This window comes from Nicotiana attenuata, chromosome 11, assembly GCF_001879085.1.
Source record: "Nicotiana attenuata strain UT chromosome 11, NIATTr2, whole genome shotgun sequence".
NCBI lineage: Eukaryota > Viridiplantae > Streptophyta > Magnoliopsida > Solanales > Solanaceae > Nicotiana > Nicotiana attenuata.
Window position 1 is genome coordinate 47,823,428 of NC_031999.1, and position 27,587 is coordinate 47,851,014.

Genomic DNA, 27,587 nt, shown 5'->3' on the forward strand with positions numbered 1-27,587 from the left:
ATGTCAGAGTGTTAACTAAATCCTACATGGAGCATTTTTACACGTTCGCTTATTATGTCTTCCCTGCCCACATATGCTACATGCATGTTGATTTTTCAGCTGCAGCAATTCACTGAACGATTTATCGCGCTTCTTCTTTGGCCTTCCAGGAGGTATTTTTCATTTGGGTGGTAATACAACTTCCTCTGCAACATGTGCTGGTATATTCCATTCATTTCTGTCCGGTAGCGGGTACACAGGCACATCGTATGTCATTACAACAAAATTTGGTTTCTAATAGTTAGAGCAATAATCTTTTGGCATTAGAAACTTGCTCTTCAATACAGACCAAGCATGTGGGCATGGTAATTCATCAACTCGGAACCTCCCCCAAACGCATTTTCTCTCTAACAGGCAGACAATGTAATTCCTTCCTTCATCAGAAACCGTATGTAAGTATTCAGTCGATGGTAGCACCTACATTTAAACATAGACCTGCAAGTTTTGAGCACATATAAATAAAAAAATTCATTTATATACCAAAGAATAGACGTATAAAATATACAACAGTATGAATTAAATCTAATATGTACTGAATACAAACATATTTCTGAATAACTATTGCAGAATTTTTCAGTTAAATACAACTAAAATATTTGAATACAGAAGAATACATCTTAGATGTAGACCGACAGAATATAAACTATAATTACATCTAAGCTCATGAATATACTTTTATACATCTAACATCTTCTTAACTTTAAGCATCTGAAAAGAAACAAACATATTATAAGGCTACTGCATGATAATACAACTGAATACATCTATCTAAAAAAATGTATAAATTATTTCAGAAAAAATAAAGCTATCCAAAAAATGCTAAATATATGATACAATGACATTAAAATAAAACTTACAGTCATGTGTGTAGACATTGCCTCATTCAAAGTCAGCATCTCCTGGTATTATTTTCCAAGCGTTGTGTATGTCTGTGTAGCTTTTTTGCGGTTACTGCAATTCCAACGTCCAAACATCTTCCTAACTTCTTCGAGGAAGTCGTATATTGGCAATTCCCTTGCTGACACTAGTCCGGCATTGATTGACTCAGCAATATTTGACGTCATGGTTCATCCCCTGTTAACAAGTGCATACAACCTAGCCCACTTTTCGTATCCAGCTAACTCCAAGTATTCTTTCACCCTAATATCTACCTTCTCCACCTTTTCCATTAGACTGTCAAATTCTGCTTGTGTGTATGCTTTTGCCATCGAGAAGTATATCTTGCTCAACTTTGCATGCTCTTTTTGAATTTCTTATATATGTTGTTCCATAGATGCCATATACAGGCAAAATGCGGTACATCTGGATACACTCTCGATACAGATTTAATGATACTCTCATTTCTATCTGAAATGATGCACATGTTTTCTCTGTCATCGTATGCTATCTTGAATTGCTCAAAGAACCACGTCCAAGCAGCATTGTTCTCTGAATCAATAACACCATATGCTGGTGGCAAATATGACCTGTAAAGACAATTGCATACATATTTTTAAAATATGTATTTCAATCTTTACAATATTAACAAAATTTATTATAATTCACGTACTCACTTGCACCATCCAACGTGCTGGCCGAGACGAATGTCCCCGTGTAGTAAGATTTTAGGTGACGTCCATCCACAACCACAATGGGTCTATAATGATCAAACCCCTTTATAAAGGCATACAAAGATATATACACATACATGAATTCATTTTTTGGCGATTTTACCATTCTAATGTGCGAACCTGGATATGTTATATCCATTGTATATAAGTACCCTGGTAATTTTTTGTATGAATCAGCCGGTTCACCTCTCAAAAAATTCATTGTCTTTTCTTTAGCCTGCCACACCAACATGTAGCTAACATCTACACCTAAATCTGATTTTACATCATCAATAATATCCTTTGGGGTGTATTTACTCTTATGATTAGTAAGCTTGGTCCTAATCATACCACCTATAAGGCTGCTACTTGCTTGTCGCTGCTCATACACCTTGTCCTTCAATGGACATGTATGCTTATCAATGAACTCTCTCACTTTGAATAGTTCTGATTTGTTAATGCTCGAAGCCTTAAACCTCTATTCACAATCTTCTGACATACATACTAATGCATAGCTGAAAAGAATATATCATTATACAAATGATTAGCATAAATGCTTACAAAAAACTCACTCATATACGCATGAATACAAATACGCCTATAGTTATTTGTACAAATACTACAATTGAATATATCTATAGTTATATGCATAAATTTATATACAACTAGTAAACAAAAGAGGAAATCAATGAGAGCCACTGTAATAAGTTTATACAAGTAAAATACACCAGAATACATGTATTTGAAGACCATAAAAAAATAGTTAACCACATCAGTGAAGATCAAGTGAAAATCCACAAATACGCATAAACACATCAATATACAACTTACAACTCCAACCATGAATACAATATACAACAAAACTAAAGAATAGTAAAATACACTCAAACCTGACAGAACTAGACCTATCAACCTGGAATTGAAACCTTTGAGATATAGCATAATGCTCCATCACCTCTTTCAATGTAGATTTATCCTTATATACTTGTCCATCCATAACCTCCCTTTGATTAGTTTTTGAAATTATCAAATCCTTGTCCAGTTCGAACACCCCAATTGCTTGTCCTGAATTGACAAAATCTAGAGCTAGTGTATATCGGAATCATACCTTTGAACTGCTTCGTCTATTTGCACAATGTCGCCTTGAATTAAACTACACCCAGATACAAGTTCTTTTTCAATAGTTGTTATGCACAAAGGATACATCCCGAATTCTCTGTTCTCTTTTTTCAACTCTACATACACCCTGTAACCCATATCATTGTGTATTTCCATTGGCGTGCAATTTCCTTCTACTTTGTATTGAATTTTAATGGACTTTGAGCTCAAATCTATGCCCGGTTGATTAGATATTGACGCAACCAAATCATTATACGATGCATACTCCTTTATCAGTATTCCCTCAATTGAATAATTGACGTAATTGCTCTCGTTGTTCCACTTGCCAGAATGCTGCAACAACACTGTTAAACTTGCCATATGTATACAATTGTATCAGTCGCAATTTTTCGTGGTTGAAAAGAGAACTGGGTACGCACTAGAACTACAGAAAAAAGGGAGAACTTGAAATCCAGATGTTGCTCTTCTTTAGGTTATTTTTCCAATTGAAAAACTTTCGTGAAGGGAGGAATGTAGATTTATGGGCAATATTTTGTGTTAGTTGAGTTATATTAGGAGAATATCAGGTAAATTAATTTCCTTTCCGTTTTAAACCAGTTGAAAGGTCCATATTTTACGCAAAATACGTTACTGTATTTTGGAATACACCTTATAAATACAGTTGGATACATCTGAAGATTAGCTGGACTTCCCTAGTTCACGCCTATTTTTGCTACTGAATTCATGAATACATTAGCTTAAATACATCAAATACATCTTATAACCATATAAAAGGTATCTATAAACCGCAATATAGCAAATGGTATCTATAGATGGCTAATTACTACTAAAAGATAGTGCTTTATGAAAATTTGTCATCCCTGTTACACACTTTTTCTGCGCGAAAAGAATATTACACACTCAACCTTTCAAAAGTGTGTCTAATACACACCACTTTAATATTTGACCACTTTTTCTCAACAAGTGTATACTACGCACCAATAAGATTCTGACACGTGTCATTAATTTTTTTAAAAAAAAAGGAAAACACTTAAAAACGATACTCTATCTTCTTCATTTAGTTGTCAGAAAATCCTGTCAAAAGCAAAGCCAGAAATCTTGTACTTTCAACCACCAAAACGATAAGCACCAAAAAAACCTACAATTTTCACCCAAAAATAATAAATTTTTTTACAAAAGACGTAACAACCACCCACCATTTTCGAGCAAAAGATCTCAGACTCCTTCTCACCCAAATCCACCACCATAGAAACAATATTTTCATATTTAAACAAAAAGAGAGAAGAAAAGAATGAGTATAAGCCCCTTATAATTCGGATTACTATACTCCAAGCTTGTAAATTTTTGCCCAATTTCAAGAACCCATTTGAGTTCCAAATCAACAACATAAATCCCAACTAAATAATTCTAGTAGTAAGGCGAGAGTATTTCAAATCAAAAATATCAGTTACACTAAAAAAGTAAAAAAAGATGCTTCAATGGAGGAAAATGACGTGTGGCTATGTTGATGAGGAAAATGAAGAAGGGACAGAGCGTTCTGAACAAATAAAGGTTTAGAATAAAAAGGATGAAAAAAGAAGGGAAGGGCTGGAGGTGGAGGTCTGTGGCGGATCTAGAATTTTAGGTTCGTGGGTGCTTAAACTTTTTGACGTAAAGTACTACCAAACACATTGTATAAGTACACAAGTATTTGAATACGATGATAAGAAAAATATATAATGAGAAAACTCATAATTTTTATATTATGGACGCAGTGAAATTGTGATGGATAAGGCAACTAATGAGAAAAAAAGATAGGTGGATTTTACCGTTCTAGAGGACCACTTCATCTTCAAACGAGCCCCTTTTTAAGTAGAGTATTATACTTTCAACACACGCCAGAAACAAGTTACATTCGCTAGTCAAAAAAGTGTATACCATTTGTATAATTTTTGTATATTACATAGAGAATGTATATTATATATAGAGAGCGGTTACATAATATCATTTTTCCTTTTCTTTTTCTTTCTTTGTTATAGTGAATTAAACAAAGTTAATTTTTTTAAAAAGCCAACGAAAAAGAAATGAAAAAATAAGTAGTATTGTATCAAGATAATAGCTAGTGAAAGAACGAAAAAGTAAACCTAATTGAAATGGGGGAAAAGAAAGAAGCTTATTAATGTAAGGAAAATGCCTATAAAACGGACCCGGCTTGCTATAGATGAGAGTCGAACTCTCACTATCCAACTTTTATAGCCTTCTAGCACCTTTTCTTGACCACAGCACCCATCGAACTTTTTACTACCTAGGTGCTAGATGACTGTAAATATTCATTTCGTAAAATTTTCAATATAATTACACAACTCTTTGCCAAGGTCAGTGGGTGCTTAAGCCCCCAATTTTGATATATGGATCCGTCACTGTGGAGGTTGGCCGGCGAAAAAACAAGATAGACAGTAAATAAGTATTTAGACAGTATTTTAAGTATGAGGGATTTGCTGACACGTGGAATTAAATAAGTATTTAGACAGTATTTTAGTTGGTAGACGCGCTTCTATCTTGGTGTTTTACACGCGCTAGGTCTTGGTCAAAGAAGGTGTGTATTAGACACACTTTTAAAAGGTTGAGTGTATAATATTATTTTCGCCCACAGAAAGTATGTAACAGGGATTTGGTCGATAGTTTAGGTGTCATTTTGCCTATTTAAAATAATAAAAACTCTTTGAGTGTATATCGAGGTCCACTCATTTATTCTTAATTCCTATGGTTAAGGTGCTGGTCAGGGAAAAGTTCGTATCGTTTTTGAGGGGGCAGTGAAGCTAGTAACAGATACACTCAGGACCTCAGAAGTACGTGCAAAAGCCAAATACTGTTGTAATGGTCTTATTCATCGTAAAATTATTCCCACAGTTAATGAAAATTTTAAAACTCTTCCCTTTCCTTTTAGGTATGGGCGGCCACTCTTTTTACTGATGCATATTCCAGCAGATTGGCTGAACTGCTGTGTGTGTGGGCTGTTGAAATGCTCGGGGATGAACTTTTACTCCCTGCGCTCTACTTATGTGAAGAGGGAGAAAATAAAAGCAACAACCATGAACATCCATGAAAGACACGCCTTGAGGGAAGAGGGAAAGAAAGACCAAGTAGTTCTATGGAGTTCCTGGACATTATTTTTCCTCTTGTTGATGGACGTCGGTATTATGATGAAGAGGAAGAAGAGGACTGCACGAGGTCGACCGAGGATCAGGTGGGGAGCCTTGACTAAGGATAAAGCTCAGGAGTTGGAAGGGAGGCTATCGGCTGTGGGAGCCTGGAGTAGTAGTGGGGATGCGAGCGTTATGTGGTCGACAACGGCCGATTAGGATAGAGGTGTTGGGAGTCTCGAAGGGTTTCGCTGGCGGGCACAAAGGCGACTGGTGGTGGAATGAAGTGGTCCAAGGTAAAGTGGAAGCGAGAAAGGCGGCGTACCTGAAGTTAGTAGGGAGTACATGCGAGGTTAGAGGAGTGCGAATAGGGAGAGGTATAAAGTAGCTACGAAGGAGGTGAAACTAGCGGTCACGGAGGCTAAGACTGCGGCTTTTAGTCGTCTGTACGAGGATCTAGGGGCCACGGTCGGGGAGAAGAAGTTATTCCGACTGGCTAAGGCGAGGGAGCGAAAGGCTCGGGATCTGGATCAAGTGAGGTGTATTAGAGACGAGGACGGTAGAGTATTGATGGGAGAGGCCCAGATTAAGCGGAGATGACAGACTTACTTTCATAAACTTCTAAATGAAGAGTGGGATCAGGATATTGTGCTAGACGAGTTGGGGCATTCTGAGAGCCACCGCGATTTTGGGTACTGTAGGCGTATCAAGGTTAGGGAGGTCATGGAGCTATGCTTAAGATGAGCAGGGGCAGAGCTACCGGACCCGACGAGATCCCGGTAGAATTCTAGAGGTGTTTGGGTAGAGCAGGTTTGGAGTGGCTAACCGGTTTATTTAATGTTATTTCAGGACGAAGAGGATGCCGGACGAGTGGAGGTTGAGTACGGTGGTTCCGTTGTACAAGAACAAAGGTGACATCCAGAGTTGGAATAACTATAGGGGCATCAAACTATTGAGTCATACCATGAAAGTGTGGGGGAGGGTAGTAGAAGCGAGGGTGAGGAGGACGGTGTCTGTATCTGACAACCATTTCGGGTTCATGCCGGGTAGTTCTAGTACGGAAGCTATTCGCCTTATTAGGAGGTTGGTGGAACATTACACGGATAGGAAGAAGGATCTGCACATGGTGTTTATTGATCTGGAGAAAGCGTATGACAAGGTTCCCGGAGAGGTTCTTTGGAGATGCCTAGAGGCTAAAGGTGCGTTGGTTGTTTACATTAGGGCGATTAAGGACATGTATGATCGAGCTAAGACTCGGGTTAAGATAGTGTGAGGCAACTCGAGCATTTCCCGGTTGTTATGGGGTTACACCAAGGATCTGCGCTCAGCCCGTTCTTGTTTGCTCTGGTGATGGATGCATTGACACACTTGTTCAAGGAGAGGTGCCATGGTGTATGTTATTCGCTGATGACATTGTTCCGATTAACGAGACGCAGAGTGGCGTTAACGAGAGGCTAGAGGTTTGAAGATAGGCCCTTGAGTCAAAGGGTTTCAAGTTGAGCAGAACGAAGACGGAATATCTTGAGTGCAAGTTCAGTGCCAAGCCGAGGGAAGCGGGCATGGATGTAAGGCTTGGATCGCATGTCATTTCCAAGAGAGGCAGTTTCAAGTACCTTAGGTCAGTTATCCATGGGGATGGGGAGATCGACGAGGATGTCACACACCGTATAGAGGTGGGCTGGATGAAATGTAGGTTACCATCTAGAGTCCTATGTGACAAGAAAGTGCCTACGTTACTCAAATGTAAGTTTTATAGGGCGGTGGTTAGGCCGGCCATGTTGTATGGGGCTGAGTGTTGGCCAGTTAAGAATTCACATACCCGGAAGATGAAAATAACAGAAATGAGGATGTTGAGGTGGATGTGCGAGCACACTAGGATGGATAAAATTAGGAATGAAGATATTCGGGAGAAGGTGGGCGTGGCTCCTATTGATGACAAGATGCGGGAAGCGAGACTCAGATGGTTCCGGCACGTTCAGAGGAGGAGCTGGGATGCCCCGGTAAGGAGGTGCGAGCGGTTGGCGTTGGTGGGTACGAGGAGAGGTAGAGGGCGGCCTAAGAAGTATTTGGGAGAGGTGACCAGGCGGGATATGGCGAGACTTCAAATCTCCGAGGACATGGCACTCGATAGGAAGCTATGGAGGTCGAGCATTAAGGTTGTCGGTTAGGAGGTAGTTGAGCATATTTAGTTTACCAATGTGAGGCTAGGCTGATAGGATTTAGTCTTAGACTGCTAGTGGTCAGTTATGTGTTTACACTACTCTTCCGTTTTCATAGTGCCGGTTCTTATTTACTGGTCATTATTACCGCCTTTCATCTATTCGCTGGTTCGTGTGTTGTTGTTATTATTTCCATGATGGTACTGATATATTGTCCCTTGAGCCGAGGGTCTTTCGGAATCTTGAGCCGCGGGTCTTTTGGAAACAGCCTCTCTACCCCATCGGGGTAGAAGTAAGGTCGCGTACATACTACTCTCCTCAGACCCTACTTGTGGGACTACACTGGGTCGTCGTCGTTGTTGTTGTTGTTGTTTTTGTTTATCACCTTTTTCTTTCCTACCATCCTAATTTATCTATTATACCTGTAGCATGCCAGTGTCTATATCTTGCTTTGGTATCAAATTCCGGGATGAGAAACCTTCATCTAGGTTGACCTTTACATGCCTAAAGAGTTGCGGTTACCCTTCTGTGAATAATTAGGGACCGAGAAAAGATGAGTTCGAATGAACAAATCAAATGGATAAAGCTACAACAATCAACTTTCGGGTTTCACCTTATCTTGCAGTTATCCACACGACCACAGCTGATATTTACAGTTTCCTAATTCAAATTGAAATTTGTCAACTTTCCAATTTTGGATTAACCACTCTAAGTTTACGCATTGTACTCGTTACATGTTCATCAACCAAGAGTGGTTACAACTATTTCACTGCCTCCCATGCATCAGAGCCTAAGAAAGAGAAGCAGCTATTCTCGACAGAGTAAGCTAAACATCTAGAAATATCATACTGAACAAAATAGATTATCATATTTAGACAATGGAAGTAGACTAATCTAAGATGCACTAATATATCAACAAACCTAGATTATCAGTTGCTCAACCAGCTTATTAAGCTGATATCGAAGTGTGTTCTTTCGGCCTGTACAGGTGATTGAATACCCTAACAAGAAAAAGAGAAATATCTTCAATGTTGCGTTTTTATTAAGGGGTGTGAATGGGAAATGGAAGAGGCACCTTTTAGATTGCACCTCTCCATATCACCCTTCCTTTGTCTATAAATTTAGAGGTCTGGCTTCATTTTTTTAGACATGAAATCAGACATGTAAAATCTGAAATCTTCTCCCCTCTTTTCTACATTGTTGCATTATTTTCTAAATAAACATAAGTGTCAAGTGTGATTTGCTCCGTTTGTTGAGTTCGCTGAAGTTCTGTGATTTGAAGTGCCGCTATCACTGAATAGTTATTCCGCTCTATCCTGGGAGGAATTAATCCGTATACCTTGCGCAACAGTGAGGGGATTAAATTCCTTAAGGACACATTGTGCATTTAGTGGGCTCGGAATTATTTCACGTTTTGTTTATTGAACTAACGTTTGTTTACTTTTCTGATTTTGAACACAGCAATACCAACAATCTTAAGGAATTTAATAAAGTGTGTTCGTAAGGGAATTGAAGGCGTCACTGGTATTGTGGCGATTACAGAAATGAACACGAAAGTAACAATTATTGAATTTACTTCGTGTGTACTCACTGTTATATGGTGATGGCTTTCTCGGTGAAACTATGCAATCGTAGAGTCTGCTACATGGACGTTTGTCGCCTCCATGCCTAGGCTACAATTCAAGTTTGCTTACTGTTATAACAAGCAAGTCAATAAATTAGACGGGTTGAATTTATGTTGGAAAATGTAAAGGCCTTAAATTGGTTCAGGCATGGAGATAAGCAACATAATCCCTTGGTTTATTGGAAAATTACATCATCAGCAAATAGGCTAATTTTCAATCGGTGCTTCCATTCGCTAATAAGGTTTTGGAACCGACAATTTACTATCTTGTTATAGCGTATTTACGTTTTGAGGGTTCACTCTCAAGACTACTCAATGGAAGAAACTATTTTTATTTGGTATCAAATTTACTCCAAGGCAACATGTCTGATTTGTGGAAATTTATGGATTTGGAGAATGCATTGTTTCTTCCATTTCTCCATAATCCAGTGGTTTGGAAAATGGCAAAGAACGAAAACAGCATGTGGATTGATCACGTTGCATCTAAGTGTGAAACGGTGCATGGAAGAGATAATCAAGTCACGTTTGACTTGAGTTGTCATATGAATTAATTATTCTAACAGAATAATTGTAATACCAAATGTTTTGTAAACATAAGGAATCACCATGTGGAACAACTTTCTGGAAGGGCATAGTACCTTTTAAAAAGAGAGAAGTTGGTGTCCGTGAAAATTGGCGAGAAGTTCGGTTTATCAATTTCGAAAAGCGATGAAGTGATCACGCTGAATATACACACACTACAATCTGGAAGGAAGAATAATACCAAAGACAAGTGATGTAAACTTGTGAAGCCAATGGGTTCAAACAGATTGGAAGGAATCTAGGCGCTGAGATCATTAAAAGTGGATCAAAGTTTCCTATTTAATTCCACTACCCACTGGTTCAAAAGAAAGGGTACATATATGAATATTGAACTATGTGAACGTGGCTTCATATTGTGTATTCACTGGTTGGAATGCAAAAATGATGCAGCGGTTGCGTTATTTAACTCACACATCATCATACGATTTGCATCGTTCTGGTAAACCGAAAGTGACAACAGAAATCGGGTTCTACCTTAACTCCCTTAATTAATTATTTATAAATTTCTACCTGTGAGATTTCATAAGAACTCTTAAATAAGGGTAGATGATTATTTGATGATCTCAAAAGATATATATATATATTTGCATGCTGTGATAATTGGGAATAACATAAAAGAATACTTTGTTATTCGGTTTACCAAATATAATCGATTGATTGGTATACTATTTGGTAGTATGCATCAAAATATGTGGAAAAATATTTTCAAGGTATGTAAGATGTGAATTAGACTTACAGTAATAGTTGAAGTATTCTTGAGATCATGAATATGATATATGTAAAGATGAACATATATGTGTTTGATTATAGAAAAAGATGAAACTATTGAACTGTTTAAATACTATAATGGTTTAGTTGGAAAATCATTTGAAGAGATAAAATCCTCGTGATTTTCTATTCTTATTTTGGAAAGTAAAATCTTCGTGATTTTCTACTCCTTCTTCGAGATCAAAATCTACGTGATTCTGTACTCGTTCGTTGAGATTAAAGTATTCGTGACTTTCTACTCATTTGTCAGAAATTAAAGTCTAAGTGACTTTATACTCGTTTTGGAGATTAAAATCTTAGTGATTTTCTACTCCAATTTATTATTCGGTTTGAAGATTAAAAACTTCACTGTTTATTAAATTTGATTGTGTCACATATTATTCGGTTTGAAGATTAAAAACTTCACCTTTATTTGATATAGTTGTATCAGATGTTACTCGGTTTGAAGATTAAAAACTTCACCGTTTATTAATTCTGAATGTGTCAGATTGGTTTGAAGATTAAAAACTTCACCATTTATTAATTCTGGCTATGTCGTGACACAAACAACAATTCTTGTGGTTGGCTCAACAACGTAATAGGGGCGTTGAATATGAATCTTCTTTTGAAGACATATGTTTGGAATATGAAATTATTCACCAAACGATCGTCCCTTAGTTACCACAATCTAATAGAATTGTGGAAAGAAAAAATAGAACGTCAAAGGAGACGATGAATACCTAGTTGATAAGTTCTGGTTTACCCAAAACTTGTGGGGGGGAAGCTATGCTTACAGCTTACCGAATACTCATTCACGTTCCCCATAGCAAGACACATTCCATTCCATATAAAAAAAATGGAAAAGAAGAAAACCCCACTTGAAATATTTCCAAGTGTGGAGGGTATTTGGGTAAAGTGTAAGTTCTTAAACCCAAAAGGATAAAAATCGGATCGAACACTGTTGCTTCCGTTTGATAAGATATGCAACAAATAGTAAGGCATATTGTTTTCCGATTCATAAATCGTAAAATCCCGACATTCATATTAATCCGGTTATCGAATCAGATAATGCTGAATTCTTTGAAAATATTTATCCGTATAAAAAGAAATGTGAGTCATCTAGAGAAATATCTAAGCGAAATCGGGAAAAAGCAAAGGAAAGTACATTGAATTAGAAAATTCCAAGATGTAGTAAACGTCAAAGGATAACTACTTTCTTTGGACCGGATTTTCTGACATTCTTGTTGGAAAATGAGCCTCAAACGTTTACAGAAATATTGTCTTCTTCGGAAGCACAATATTGGAAGAGGCAGTCAATGGTGAGATATAATCCATATTAAGTAATCATACTTGGAATTGGTTGATCTTCCTCCAGGAAATAAACCTTTGCGTTCTACGTGGATTTTCATAAAGGAAATGAAAGTTGATGGTACTATTGACAAATATAAAGTAAGATTAATTTTTAAATAATTTAGACAACGAGAAGGTCTTGATTATTTTGATACATACTCGTCGGTAACGAGGATTATATCTACTCGGGTGTTAATAGCGTTAGCCACCGTGTATGGCCTTAAAATCCATCAGATGAACTTAAAGAAAACCTTCTTAAAAATGGAGATTTGGAGGAAGAAATTTACATGGAACAACCTGAAGGGTTCGTGGTTCCTGAAAAAGAAAAGAAAGTGTATCGACTTGTTAAGTCACTTTACAGACTAAGACAAGCACCCAAACAATGACATGCTAGATTTGACCAAATAATATTGTCAAATAATTTCAAAAATTAATAAGTGTAAACACATGTGTTTACGTTAAGAATACTTCAAATCATATAGTCATTATTTGATTATATGTAGATGATATGTTGATGAAATATTTAAAATGTGGGGGCTTTTAGCATATGCATGACAAAAGTCAATGTTAGACGTAATGTCTAAATGATATAATTTTTGAACCCCATTGATATGGTAGTTGGTAAATTCATCAACTGTTTAGTCTTAATGAAGACTAGTTGATGAAACTACTAATTCGGAAGTTGGTCATGTGCCTTTCTCAAAAGATCATTTTCTTTATTGAAAATTTATATTGTTTAGTTCTTTTATGAAATGATGTCACTTTGAAAGTTGTGACTTTTCATAGAAAGATACGTTTGTACGTTTTTGTATGGACATGATCGTTCATGATCGAATGTATTAATACGTTGATCTATAATGAGGTGAACCAACCGATGAATATGATCAAAATCTATTGCAAATTGGATTTGTTTCATGAATGAAGATGCTATAATTTGTATATCATATAGACGTATGAATAAATAGCATACAAATGCTTGAAAATGGCGGAGTGATTGCCAAATGTGTTTTATATTAAAAGGTTGTAGCCACAACTGATGACAATCATTCCAGCTGTTTTTATAATATACGATTGATACATTAAGGGTGGTCAATAATCTGATATGCAATCGAAAGTCAATACGTATTAGTCTACGACATAAAAAACTTTGCATTGAACTTTCATGACAATGAAACGAGTTTTGAAGTATTTGAAATATACTCCAAATTATGCTTTGCACTACAATAAGTATCCCGCGATAATAGAGGGGTATAGTGATGCAAATTAGATCACCGGTTCAACTGATTGTAAACAATCGCTGGAGGAGCGATGTCTTGGAAATCGTCCAAACAAATGTGTATTGAACGCTCTACAATGGAGACTAAGTTTATAGTCTTAGACAAGGCCGGTGAAGAAGTTGAATGGCTCCGGAATTTCTTGGAAGATATTCCATTTTGGCCAAACCTTTGGCACCTATGTGTATACATTGTGATAGTCAAGCGGTAATAGGCAGGGCAAGGAGCGTTATGTATAACGGAAAATCTCGTCACATTCAACGGAGATACAATACTGTTAGACAACTACTCTCTAGTGGTGTTATCACGATTGACTACGTAAAGTCAAGAGATAACGTGTCAGATCCACTTACAAAAGGCCTATCTAGAGAGGCAGTTGAAATATCATTGAAGGGAATGGGGCTAAGGCCTAGGACAAGTCATCATGGCGGTAACTCTACCTAGCAGACTGGAGATCCCAAGAGCTAAGTTCAAAGATATCAAACAAAGTTATGAATGACGGTTCAATATTGTCAAATAACTCAACCCATTCTCGTGATGAAGACAATGTTCAGAAATCAAGGTAAAGCATTAAGGCTTTTTGATGAATCAATAAAGCTTAAAGCTTTTTAATGATTTTCTAAGTCTGACAGGATATGACCAGATAGTGCGTCTATAGAATTACACGTTTAGAAATCACCTATGTGAGTGTTAAGTGTAAGCCGCTTTAAGGGGAATGAAAGTAAAGGCCCATTCTCTAAGCACTCATGAAACCAGGCGGTGTTCATGGCTGAAACGAACACAACCGTGAGAACCAAAGATGGTTAAGGGTTAATTGTGTGACTTATGGTTGTCTAGGTATACACCAAAGTTCGACGGTTCAAAGATATCAAATCTACCGATTGACCGAGTATATCCGACATAAGTTCACTACGAAAAGTTCAAAGGAAAACCTACTTATCCAGATGCGATTAATCCTTATTTGTGAATCACACAGTATTTTCATGCATGTTTTTCCTCATATGACCATTCCCCATTCATGTGGGGGATTGTTGCGTTTTTATTAAGGGGTGTGAATGGGAAATGAAGAGGCACCTTTTAGATTGCACCTCTCCATATCACCCTTCCTTTGTCTATAAATTTAGAGGCCTGGCTTTATTTTTTAGACATGAAATCAGACATGTAAAATCTGAAATCTTCTCCCCTCTTTTCTACATTGTTACATTATTTTCTAAATAAACATAAGTGTCAAGTGTGATTTGCTCCGTTTGTTGAGTTCGCTGAAGTTTTTTGATTTGAAGTGCCGCTATCACTGAATAGTTATTCCGTTCTATCCTGGGAGGAATTAATCCGTATACCTTGGGCAACAGTGAGGGGATTAAATTTCTTAAGGACACATTGTGCATTCAGTGGGCTCGGAATTATTTTACGTTTTGTTTATTGAACTAACGTTTGTTTACTTTTTTGATTTTGAACACAGTAATACCAACATGCAAGCTATGTCCTAAATCCTTTCTTTGGATCCTTGCATTTGTCTAATTCAGTCATACCACTCATGCTTGACAGTGACCCCCAAACCAAACATATTCGTGTAGTTCTGTGCCATAGCCCATTCTCAGCTTGTTTTCCATGAGAACAGCTTGTTGTGGAGTGAGTGCCCCAATGCAAAGTTGCTGACTGATTGCATTACTAATATTAGAAGTCTGGCTCAACATTGTTGGCTTCTGAGCTATTTTGCCCATGTCTGGAATAGAACCCAGAGGAGTTGAAATTCCAGTTTCACAAGCTCCTCTAACACCTCCCATGCCAAAAACATTACCAAGATCACCCAGTGCATCCATGTTGTTGTTAATGCTCCCTATACCTACATTTCCATGACCCTTCATCATTTTCCTCTGCTGCTGCTGCTGTTGTAGTAACTGCTGAAGTTGCGGTGGAGAGGGTTTAATATCCATGTTATTAGCCAACTGCAGATCAGAATTGAGGCTGAGTCTATCAAAATGAGCCATTGGATTTACAGCATGCATGAAGGAGGATTTCTGTAACTGTGGATGCTGCTGTTGCACCGAACGATTTTGATTGTGTTGTTGCTGCTGTTGTTGCATCGAATGATTTTGATTATGTTGCTGCCACTGCTGATGCAGAGGGGCTAAAGGATCAGATTGTTGTCTGGTAAGCATTTAAACCCCAGGCAGGCATCCCTGAGAAGTCTGTAATGGCTGATCGTTTCCAGGAGGCAGTAGTCTTTGGCCTTGAATGTTCTGGGGTGAACTTACTAGTGCGTCAACACTGTTATTCTGGGGTGAATTTACCAGGGCATCAACACTGTTAACCAAGACCCATTCAGATTGTTGCATTTCAGTGTCAGAACCAATTGAGGCTGGTGAATTTACTAGTGCATCAACACTGTTAACGAAGACCCTTTCAGATTGTTGCATTTCAGAGACAGAACCAATTGGGACTCTTCCTGTCTCTATAGTGTCATCGCTTGAAGCATGATTCATGCAAATCGGTTTTGGTTGGATATGATCCTCCACAAGATGCCCTTCTCATATCATCTGCAAACACATAGGCATAAAGGCAAAATAAGGGCAGGAAGAATATGTTGATGATTAGCTCTTAAATCTCACACAATTACCTACCAGTGAACGAAATTGTGCTGCTAGCAAGTCCGCAAAGTGCTGTAACAAAAAAAAAAAAAAAAGGCATGATGTAAGAATCAGAACATTAACAAATAGCTGGAGATTCGTTCTATTTGCACAGCTTTTTAAATGTTCAATCAAAAACATATAAGATGACTTTAATAAATTCTACCATGAGCTATCCTCCAGTTCTCCTTGTTTCAGATACAACTTACAAACATCACCAACCAATTTGAATCCATTGAGCATCTCAATATGACAACCTCAGAATCCATCTGAAGTTAACATCGTCATGGAAAATTTATATCAGAAAGCTATTCTCCTAAAATATTGGTTTAACCTAGCATAAGGTTTGATAAGTGAATCTCACGGCAAATCTGGAATCTGAGATATTCTTATTTTATACACCACAATTCCACTTAAAATTAATTAGCATGCTGATTCTTCTTCTCAATTGAACTGCTAAACGAAGATAGCTTGAACTACTATAAGAGCCACATGTACAACCTTTTCTTTATAACCGTGATGTTCGAGCCAGTTTGCACGCAATTTCACTAATTCCACAGAGTATCTGCTACCTTCCGTCAGTAGAGGTACCGGGTAACTCTATTCACCAAGGTTTGGTCAGATGGGAAGAAATCACCTAGTGTTTTTGCCTCCATTGGAATTTGAACCTGAGGCCTCATGGCTCTCAACCCACTTTATCGACTACTAAGCCACACTTTTAGGTGCTACATGTACAATCTTTTCTTAAATAGCTCCGATGCAATATTAGAAAGAGGAGCTTAAAGAGGACCAAATACATTTTCCCAAGGAATATGGATGGTGTGGTAGAAAAATGTGAAAAGAGACTTGCAAATTGGAAGAGCCAATATTTTTCTCTGGGAGGTAGAGTGGTTTTGGTGAATTCTGTTTTGGAAGCACTTCCAACATGTCATGTCTTTATTTCCTATTCCAGTTAAGGTAAGAAAATTACTTCAACTTACCGAGGACATGACCTCGACAAGAAGGTGTAAAGGTCAAGAATTAAGGTTGTGGCTTGACAGGCAGTCGAGAGTTTCTCCTTGTCTTACGCACTACTCTTGCTTTTTCCTATTCCTAGTTCCGTGTTATTACACGACGCGTCACTCTCACCTGTAGTACTGGCACCATTCTTGCATTTTTCGTTTTCCTAGATCTTTGTTATTACACGCTTTACCATTTTCTTCCGCTGCCTATTACCTGTTGTTGTTTTTATCTGTTTCTTGCTTCTTTTTCACTGTTCTTGAGCCGATGGTCTACTGGAAACAACCCCTCTACTCTCCCCAGACCCCGCTTGTGGGATCTCATTGGGTCTGTTGTTGTAGTTAAGGTAGGAAAAACAATAGATGCAGCAAGAAGGAATTTATCTGGCAGGGTAACAGAGAGAAGAGAGCCATTCACTTAGTTTTCACGTAGTTTACCGGGACTCACTCATTACCAGTAAAAGACAAGGGGGTCTAGGTATCAGGAACTTAAAGGCACACAATCAGAGTCTGCTCATGAAGTGGTTGTGGAGGTATATCATCTAGAGACTAATGCTTTATGGAGGAATCTCATATATGAGAAGTATGGCCAGTTGGATAAGTGGTGTACAAGACCTGCTCCTTATGGGGTGGGAGTTTGGAAAACTATCAGGAAGTTCTGGAATTCTATGTTGTGCAATACTAGCATAAAGGGTGGAAATGGAAGGAAGCCATTGTTTTGGAATGATAATTGGCTAGGACATCGTCCACTAAATGAACTGTTCCCTGAATTTTACTGCATTGCTACAGCGCCTGATCTTAGAATGGAAGCAGATTGTGAACATCCTTTAGAAGAGGTCTGAATGATTGGGAGCTTGGGAGAATTGCTGAGTTTTTTACTCCTTTGGAAGCTTTCCAAGGTTTAAAGATCATGAAGATTATCTTATTTGGAAGAGTGGCAAGAATGGGATTTATACTCTCAAATCAGCTTATCTTATGTTGTCAAACAATGGCCATCACATAGATGGTTGGTCATGGAAGAGTACTTAAAGCTCCTTATAAGGTGATTTGCTTCACATGGGTGGTAGCAAGAGAAGCATGCTTAACTCAAGAGAACCTGCAAAGGAGGGGATTTCATCACTCCAACTTTGTTGTAGATGTCTTTTATGTGGCAGAGAATTGGAAACAAACAGCCACTTATTCCTTCACTGCCCTATTACTAGTCAACTAAGGCAGTTGTTCCTTAACATTGTTGGGCTAAGATGGTCTATGCCAGCTAATACTGCCGAGTTACCAAAATCTTGGAACAACAATGGAGACTCAGTGAGACAAAAGACATGCTGGAGATTGATACCAGTAGGCATATGGTAGACAGTATGGAAGGAAAGAAACTAAAGAGTTTTTAAAGACAAATACAACTCCATTCAGGATGTCAAGATGAACTGTACTCTTCTATTTCATTTTTGGTGTAAAGAAAATCTTGTAGAGGATACAGAATCTTTGGTAGACATGTTAGGCAGTTTGCAGTTAAGATAGATCAAGATCTATTCCCTGCACATGTGGCTTTGCACTGCCAAAGTGCCTTTCTAATAATACAAAGGTTGCCATCTCAAAAAAAGAGGACCAAATACATTTGCAACATTTTTTTAGAAATGGTAAAGGTAATACATTTTCAACACTCAAATGAGCACATGCTAGCAGAAATGGGATTTGAGAGAACCTCCATTCCCATCCCCCGCCAACCCAAAAGATGATTTGTTCATGTCATTTTCCTTTTTTTCCCTTCTGTATTGGGAGTTCCACAAGAGGTTTTTTGATCGAGGATTCAGCTCTAAATGGTTGGCTTCAGAATAGAAGCTTGTCAAGCTTGATTAAATCCACAGTAGTGGACACTGCAAGAAGAGGCATGCACATGCACTGTATGAGCCATAATAAACAGTGTGTGTTCAGAACTCACAGCATTTGGCGGTGTAGGGAGGTAATCCTCAGCAGTCAAGTATTCGGCATCTTCCATTTCTCCGATATGCATTGCAACAGTTCCATCACTTGGCTTTTCTGACATGATCATTCTAGTTCGTTCCTTGGGAACAAAAGAGAAACCATTTCCTAGGGAATAACGTCAAGTTAGCCAAAAAGATCAGTTAGGCTATATCTTGATCTAGATGGGGAGTGCAGTGCAGACAGACCTTGAAGTACTTCCTCCGTTTGCAGAAATGTCAAGACTCTTTTTTTGCAAATATTCATGCTGCCACCAAAAAGTGACTTTGACAGTGCCATTCTGCAGGGTTCATCTTTGAAATTTTCATTGTTTGAATTATTGGAAAGATGAAGCAGCAGCTGTTGAGCAGGATATACATTTTGTTTCCTTCTGGAGTACTCGTCAACCTTATTCTTTTTGCGATTAAATTGAAACCTGAAACTCTCAGGACCGTGATGTTAGCCATTGACTATCATCAACAAACTAAATTATCTTGCTCTAGGAACAATGGTTGAAAAGAACATAGTATAAGAAAGTAAGTTGATAAATAAGAAACTACAAGTTCAACTGAAATAAAGACCACATATATTGACTTTTTAAAGCAAGGGAGGTCCTTCATAATTTAAGAAAAAGTATCGTACTCCCAACCCCCTTTGTTTTGACTTGCTTTATAGTTTGCTCCATCATGATGCAATTACACCACAATTGCCATGTTAAATGTGCAAGTGAAGTTGAAAATAGCAACAGCTATACCCAAAGGATAACAAGCAGGTTTTTAGTTATATTTGTTCACATTATGAATCAATTTTATTTCATACGCTTCTGCTCATGTTTATGCGCTTATCAAGTTTTAGAATTCAAGATTACTTGGTACTATTATATTTTTCAGTAAATCTGCAGGGAAAATGGACAAGGGTATTCTTCAATCTTTCCTTAATCCGGTCTCATACTTTTTTTTTTTATGAAAATTAATCCAGTCTCATACTTCTCCTCCAGCTGTAGCTCAAAAATGGGAACAATGCGAAAGAAACTGAGAACTTTTTCCTTTTACTACAGAAAACTTTGCTTGTTTTGGCTTTTTTTTTTTAATCAACTCTGATCTGTTACCATTAACAAACAAATAATACACCTAATGAGCATGAAGTATCTAAAGTTTATATCCACCTTCTAGGAAGGTTGACATGAACTAGTAGACCTCAACAAAGAAAAACTAATTACATAAGTGTTGAATTAAAGAACTATCCTTTATGATGCTATCCTTTGGTTCCACAGAGAATCTACTGAAAATCAGTATTGAAATAGCGAGCATGCTCCCATTATGATGCTATCCTTTGGTTTCTCCTACAAGCAGTCTGTTTCTATTGTTTAATCTGTGGCACTCTAAGTTGCTCCGACATGGCATTTTAGGTGCCACACCTGTGTCGACACGACACTAGTATGGGTGTGGGTATGGGATTTGTATCGGATCTGGTCAAACAATTTTGGGTACTTCACCCCAACGGACGCAAAAATTCGAGACAAGATACAATTTGATTCCCGAAATCAGAACTAAAACTAGGGTAAATTTGAAGAAAATAGCACACCTTATTTGGGAAACCACTCCTTTATTTATCTATAAAGAAGAAATCCACACTTTACAAGCTATACGTAAGTTTTCCACAAAATTTCTCATAATTTAGTGATAATTTTTATATTTTTTTGAATTATTTTTAGCCGGATCTCCTCACCCGTATCTGTACTAGGATCCGAATCCGTGAATCTTAATATTTATGTCTCAAAGGATCCGACCTCTAGGTCCGCACCTGTGTCCGAGCAACTTAGGTGGCACTTCCAGACCACGAGTACTAAGTCAAGTTCTTTACAAGGATTGAAATACATTCAAGGAAGATTATTTTAATTGAGCTAATTACAAAAGGAAACACATGTATCTACAGTCTTCTGGCTGATAGACACAACCTAAGAGGCAAGAGCTCCCTTTTAGAAATGATATAATTGTGTTGATTCAAAAGAATATCTGGTTTATTTGGGGAAAAATCGAGTAAGCAATGTACCTCGTTGTCACCATTTTAATCTTGGAGAACCGTTCAAGCATGATTTGGTCAGACAGAGGTGGAGTTCCACAAAAGGACTACTTGCATAGAATGGAAGACCCATGTTACTGGCACTGGCAGGAGAACCAGCTCCCGTCATTACAAGGGCCTTAGGAACAGAATTGGATCTCCGCTTTGCAGCAACTTGAGGCAGCTGTTGCTGCTGCATGGAACCATTAGCATTGGAAGTCGTAAATGTTAAGACACCAGCAGAAGGAACAGATGTGGCTGCCGGATTCTCCTTCATCAATTGTGTAAGTCCATTTACCACAGCTGCACCATACCGAGGTCGTACTGAACCACCAGAAATATCTCCAGAGATAGATGATAAAGGAGATCGATGCAAACCTCCAGCAGAAGCACAAGGACTTTGCACTATTCCTCTTTTGAAGTGAGTATGCTTTCCAGGGATTGGTCTCAAGAGGTTGACCGAGACCATTCCAGGTTGTCTGTGGGAAACCAAATTGCGTTAACTGCTGGGGAAGTATTTGATGTAATCGCGCCTGGTGGAAATCCGTAAGGTTCATATCTGATTCCCCCACCTGCCTCTCGTTCTTAGTCCATCGAGGCTCTAATTGGTCCATTCTCTCTATTTCAGCTGGCTGTTTCTTTACATTATATCTAAATCCTTGCTGTCCTGCCGCAAATGGCATTGTCCTAGCTTCTTGGTTCAAGTAGCCTTGGAAAGTCTGTTGACGGTAGTTTTGCATGGTGTTAGCATAAGGAATATCCCTGGAAACTGAGTGCGGCAGTAATAAAGCATTCTTCTAATGATAATCTGGAGCGTGAAGGCAATCTACCTGTGTGCCTACATGTTGCTGATAATTAACATCAGCAACCATTTGCCTAACTCTTCTCCTCTTATTTGAGTTGGACAGGGAAGATTCTTGTCCATCCTGAGTCTCTCTCTTGCCATGTACAGAAGCACGGGAGGTCATTGATTTGTGTATGACAGCATCCTATCTGGTGCAGCAGGAAAAGATACTGATGCATTCAGAACAATATCTGGCTTATGATCCTGCATAATTCTTCTAGGACTCTGAACTCCCATTTGATATTTTGACAGGTGAGATACCAAAGGTGAAGCTGGAACAGAGGCCTTGGACACAAAACTGTCACCTTTCAATGTCAACATATCTGTTGGTACATTATCCTGTGCATTCAGATTGTCATGAAGAGGCTGCTGCACAAGAGGTCCTGACTTTGAGCTTTCCGTCACTCTATCTATACAAACATTTTTCCCATGGATCCTACTATTAGATGTGACAGTAACTTCTGGAGTCCCCCTTAGCCTTTTCCTGAATATATTGCCTAGACCCAAACTTAACTGCAAATATAATACAGCACCAGCTTAAATAAAAGAGTGAATTTTCCCAGAGGAAGATGGAAAATAAAACTACTAACTCATCACCTTAGAGGAAACTGGGTTGTTCCAAAGCCTGTCTAACTTCGGGGTGGGGTCTAGGCAAAGTTGTGGTTCTAGAGCTCTTAATATCCCTGATTCAACTTCCTACATTGAAAATAAAAGAATGCTAACACCACAAAACATTTGGTTGCTACTAACTACTAAGAGGGATTAATCTTACTAACCATTAGATCACCATATGTCCAAGCATTGTCTGAGATCAGCGGAATATCCTTCACCACATTTTTAAGCGACAATTTGAGGCATAATCTACTAATAAAAGGAGAACCAGTAGCAGAAGGCACACTTTGTCCAGCTTTAGCAAAGCACTTCCGATAATCCCACACCTGCAGTAGTAGTCAAATCCCTTAATAAGAAATAAAAGGCAACCTCAAAGCTACATTGTAATCACGAATAGGTGAAGAAATGGTAACATTCATTCTATGAGAAACACCGACTAACTGAACCATCCAGCAGAAAAGCAATTATGCAAGCCCCGGAATGATAATTTGATGTGTTATTCTCTTATGAGTAAGCTGATTAATAGCATCTGATAATATAAGAAAAAAACAACTGGAGCTCTCTACTCGCCTGATGATGAACACAATTTGAAGGGAGTATAACCCACAATACTCTAATGTTGTACAACTTATAATTGAAGAAACACGTCTATAATAAACCTCACCTCACATACTAGGGTCCCACCGACATATTTGCATGGTATATCCTCCAAAATATCACCAGGCAGTCGGCCAGACTCAATTGCCTCCAAGTGCACAATGTACAAAGAAAAAGTTTAGAGAAAAAAGGAAAAACAATATAAGTCTTTGCCCTTAAAAACTTCATAGACATAGATATAATATTAACTTGCAAATGAGCATTAGATCAGGTTTCATAAACTGTCATAAAGACACCAATACTCTTATGAGAGCTCAAAAGTTAAAAAGCATTAGCTGAAGGATAAAAAAAGGAATTTCGCAAGCTCCACCGCTCAAGTTAGGAAATACAGTGTAGATCAACAGATGATCCACACACCCAGAAATAAGAGACAGCCAGACAGAAAAGGGAAAGAATACAAAAACCAAAAAGGACAGTACACTTACTGAGAAGAGAGTTTCAGATGCACTATCATATGGATGTAAGAATTTTGGAACAACTTCAGAAGTTTGATGCCCAGATTCATTCTGCAATTATAAAAGGAAAAGAACTTCTTCAGTCCTAACACCTCAGAATCGTTAGATTGGACGAGATGAACAACAGACCTCTTAGGGTCTCCGAATAGAATATCCATCCAAGAAAAGGCTCAATGTGAAGGAAACTTCTTTGTCTGCAGAATGTAAGGTAAAATAGTCAATACTAACAAATGTACTAACTCTTGAAATAAAGAAACAGAAGATGTAAAAATTAACTTAGAGAAAGAACCAGGAAACCGATATATGAAGTCCTTCACAAAACTCTAAGGTTAGCAACATCGTCACTCCCATGCATGATCACCCGCACCCTATGACGAAACAAGAGGATTTTATCAGTGAAAAAAGAAATTTGAAGAGTAAACTATCAAAACAAAGCCAATTTTTCAAGCCCGCCGTCTAAAGTAATTTTTGAACTACCTTGTCACTACAATAATTATTTTCCTTACGTGAAGGAATCAAAAGTTTATATGTATATATATGAAAAAAATAATAATTTTGCCCTATTTGATTTTCCAAGGAAGGGGATTCAATTGAACCCCTTCATTGGCTATGGCTCTGCACTGGGTTCAATCCACACCCAAAAATATTAGTAATAAATAAAATAAATCATTCGACCAACAATCTCCAAGTGAAGATATTCAAAATCCCACCTTTCAGACTCTGTACTTCATAAAATAGTTGTTCTACCCAAAATGCAACTTACTGCATTCAGTCAGACTTACTGAACAACAAAGAAGGCAGCCCGGTGCACTAAGCTCCTGCAAGAGGTTGTTTCCACAGCTTAAACCCATAACCTCCTAATCACATGGCAACAACAAAGACTAGAGCTGACCATGAAATAGATACAAGTGTCCAAGGAAGAAAAACATAAAAGACCTTTTTCTAAAATGATAGTGGTGCCCGGACCAACTTGTTAATTATTTCACCTTATACCTGCTATGTCCCACCATCATAGGTATCGGGTAACTCTGCACACCAAAGCTTAAGGAGATAGGAAGAAATCATCTATTGTTCAAATTTTATCCGATTAAAAAACGCAATTAACTTTGTGATATGTAGTAATAGCCTTCAAGGTTCAATATTCTCACAAACAGAAGGGAAAAAAACACAACAAAACAAAGGTAACTACAAAATCAGAATCGTCTTTAATATGAACAATGTTAGATATCCAACATGAAAACTTTAAATATGTAAATTACAGTGATCTTTGCAGCAGATGGGGAATCGAATTCCGTTTGTGGGACAAGTGAATATGTCCTTCCTTTGGTATCGGTAACTTCGACGGCGACCGCATTGTCTTTGCCGGCGGTGGTGGTAGAGGTTTCCGACTTCGAGCGGATTGGTTTGGGACGAAACCTCGTACCGGTTTTGGAAACCTTAAAGGAAATCCCCATTGCCGGGAATTCTACAACGGCGTTAATCGGATATTGGAGAATCTATATTCTATATTAACACTATATTAATCACAAAAAAGCAAGTGCCATTGTTAAAGACAAAATAAACTACTTTTTAACTAATTTTTTTTTTTTAAATTTTGAATTAATTGATTATACTATTTGAATGAGTAAATATAAATATCTTATAATTATCAATAAAAAACGAAAATACAAAAAAATATTCTACTCATTCAAATTGGAGTTTTAAATTATTTTACAATAAAAAAATAAAAAAAAACAAAAACTCAAAAGCTACCAATTCAAATTGGAGAGTAATTCTTCCAAAAATAGTAGTAATAGTAGTAGTGTGTTATATAGGAGTAGTTATTATACTAAATTGATAATTTATTAATAATTCATATATCAATTTAACAATATTAAGTAATGAATAATACAATTAGATTAACCAAGATTATATATATTAAGTAATGAATAATACAATACGATATCATTTAATATATATATATATATATATATATATATATATATATATATATATATATATATATATATATTATGAGAAAAGTCATACATATACACATAACTAAAATCATAATAAATAAATATTCATAAATGAAGTACTAAAAAAAAATTAAATGATATCGTAAAAATACATATACTAATTAAATTTATCATGTAGAAAAATTTAGTTAATAAATAGGACTCATAATTTCATAATGAAAAGTACAAAAATATAAAGAAACTATTAAGATATTATACATACGATAATATATTATATACAAAACATATTTTATTAATTATTAAAAATATTAGTACATTTTTTGTCAAAAAAATAAAAGGCTTAATCTTTATACTTTTGATGAATTCAAAATTATAATTTAGTTAAAAAATAATATTATCAAAATTTACAGTAAATATAAAATGAGAAAACTAATCAAATATTATAGTAGAAATCAATGTACGAAAAGAGATGGATAAAGATATTTTATAATATTTATATTTTGAATCAACTAATAAACAAAAAATAAATAAATAAAACTCAAGAAAATTATTGATAAATTTAGACAATTGAAGAATTTTAAACAGTATAACATAGGTATAAAATATATATTTCTAGATTAAGAAAATATATATGTATGTTCTACTACAAGAGAAGTAGTATCAAAATATTAAGACAATTTGACGCGTTAATAAAAAATCACATTAGTAAATGTATAGTACTGAGTACTTGCTAATTTAATAAAGAATAAATAAGGAATAAATAATTTATTTGATTACTATAATACTTTGTATCATTTGATTTTGTATAGAATTTATTATATTTATGTACACTACATTATAATAAAATAGTAACTAATATTTATTAAAATAACATGATATATTAGTTCATAATTTTGTAACATTAATATTCCGTCAAATTGTAACCAAAAAAAAAACAAATTATCCGCGCATCGCGCGGGTTCTAATACTAGTTTAATAAGAAACATTAAAGCAATGAGAGACACAAGAATGGATGTTACAGACTTACAGTTGCAGTTGCAGTTGCATGTTGCAGTTCTCATAGCAATGCAAATACCTTTGAGCTCATAGTTTAGCTTATTAGTTGCTCTTTTTTTCTTTTTTTTTTTGAAGTTACACATTTGACCTCTTAATCAAAAAACCTCTTCGCCGATATTCATATATTGTACACTAATTATGTATATAAGTCATAACATATATATATGTACGACTAATTTTTTTGGACGGACGAATATTAAAGTTAATCTCTTTTTTCCCCCCTTAGAGCTTATGAGTTGCTTTGATGACCTTACTATTGTATTGTACATATATATTAGGATACTAGTCTTAGGGTACGCGCTTTGCGCGTGTACCTATTGTAAGCATTTAAATTTTATTGGATTTAAATCCATAAAGTTATTTGAACTATATTTTAAATTCAAGATATATTAGTTCAAATAAATATTATGGGCTAATATAATTGAATGAATTATATAAGTCCAATATATATGGGTTAAATAAATAAGTTTTAATCCATTGGGCTAGCCCATTTAAACTGGGGTAAAGTGATGAGCCCACTTCATTAAGCCCAAGATGACATCTTCCTAGAGGCCCAGTTTGGTGCCACGTGTTAAATGACGTGGCGCGCCAAGTCAAACGGAAGAGCCAATAGGATCATGCCACATGTCAAAATGACAAGGCATGCCCAGTCACATTAAATGGCCAATGAAACCGCGCCATGTGTGCAAGTGACATGTTCTGGCCAATCAAATGCGGCCATGTCACACTTCAATTTGATTGGTCGGAAAGAGTTTGTT

General features: G+C 36.9%; 1 pseudogene; it reads right to left on the reverse strand.

The window, feature by feature from the left end:
- LOC109234863 lies at positions 15,003-25,321 on the reverse strand (annotated as a pseudogene).